Here is a 1,909-nt window from a genome sequence, read left to right on the forward strand (position 1 = left end):
TAATGGTTCATATATTTCAGCCAGATAGAAGTGTTTCTGTCCGGGTTAGGTGAAGGTAAGGTGTTAGCTGGGAAGTGCAAGCGGTTAGACTCCAAAGTTTTGTAATCATGCAATGGATTAGAGAGCTTTTTTCCTTCTTGGCTTAAAACCAAGTGATGCCATAACTTCAGTGAAATTAGGAAGTGATTGCAGAGCGACTTTTTAGACTTGGGGCCAAAATTACTTGATAAAAGTTCTCATTTTTATACTTTTTATTTTGATATTTTATAACTACGATGTCATAAAAGAGATGGGCCTGCTAATTAACCATCTTTTCTATATACGAATACTCATCTGACCCCAGGGAGTACTGCTTATATATGTGACCAGTTGTGAGAGGGAACCAATTTGAAGCTGGAAGTGTTTGAGGCCGGAGAGACCGGTTAAGCGCACAGAGCTGCTTTTCTTGTTTAAGTTGTTAGTGGAAGATGGTCCTGGGTTCTGTCTGCACATGAAAACTCAGGTGTGGGTTGTGCCTCAAAGTTCGATTCGAGAACTTGCTTTTGTTTGTGTCCCTCTCTCTCGTCTGATGTCAGATTTGGTTATAGCCACTAAACAAAAAGCCTGGACCTGGTGTGCACATCATATTTGAGCAGTTTGTTTATAAAGGATCAGGCCTATTGGCCATGATTTTCAAATGATATTATGTTCTGGACAATTGTGTGACAACTCTATTGCCTTTTGGGGATACTTTATTTGGAGGTAGGCTATGGCCAAATAGGAAATTTCTTATAGTCAAGTAAAGCCATTTTAGATTGAATCAACTTAATTTCCCTAGACCAAACCTAGAGATTCTAGAGAGTAAAAAAATACAAAAATTAAAAAAGCCAAAAGATCAATAGATCACAATCTCTTTTCCTTAATATTCACATCTTTGGCTACTTCAGTCCATGTCTAGACTGGATTGGGCAATAATTTTTCAGTCAAATGGTCCAGAGGTAGCTTAAGAGTTGAATTTGAATTGACCCAAGATACTTAATTTTCAGTTCTACTATAACTGTTGGTTGTAATACCAGAGCAGAGTGACAGTGTTAACTTCTCAGTATGTATTTGGTCTCACACTGAAACACTGACAGTGTTTGGTTAAAAAGTCTTCTCGACTTGGTCCTCACCTACCTGAGAGATGACCAGGGTCTAGCACTGACCGTTCCTTCCGGCTAGTGTTTGTACAGGTCAGACGATGAGGAAAGAAGATCCTGAGGAAATAAATTTTATCCCAGGGAAGGAGGAGTCAGGTTTTAAGACAATAAAGATGGAAGACGAAAGGCAGGAGGAGCGAGGGAATTTGGCTCTGGGGCTAGGTGGAGGCGGGCAAGCTGGGAACTAAGTGTGGCACCCCTTCCCTTCCTCCCTGCTCCCTATGGCAACTCCCTCCCTTGACCCTCCACCTGTCCCATAGGTAAAAGTTGGTTATACCAAGAACTTCTGAAAATAGATGGGGCCCAGACTGGTTCTTGGAGAAATCCAGATAACTGGTTACTCTAGGGACAACTGTTCACTCACAGTAATGACTGAAGAAAGGGACATTTTCGAAGCAAATAGTAAGAATGCAGCTTGGAAGCGTTTTTAAAAGGGAAGGAATAGGTCATAGTGCCTTTGTATAGCTCAAAATTTTCATGTGTGACTCTGCATATATCATGAGAAAAAAACTATATTATTGTTGAATAATGGCAAATAGATACCAATATTTACGTACTTAAAAATGGCAGGGCATACCGAAATACTGGACACTGATAAGTTATGGCAACCACCAACCATATCCATATTATAAACGTTATTTAATATGAATTTTTTTCACCTGCCTCATTCTGCCGCCTTCTCCCCACCTCAGAAAATATTTCTATGGAATTGTAATTAATATAAGCAAGCT

The sequence above is a fragment of the Pteropus medius genome, unplaced genomic scaffold (genome assembly GCF_902729225.1).
Source record: "Pteropus medius unplaced genomic scaffold, Ma_sr-lr_union100, whole genome shotgun sequence".
Taxonomy (NCBI): domain Eukaryota; kingdom Metazoa; phylum Chordata; class Mammalia; order Chiroptera; family Pteropodidae; genus Pteropus; species Pteropus medius.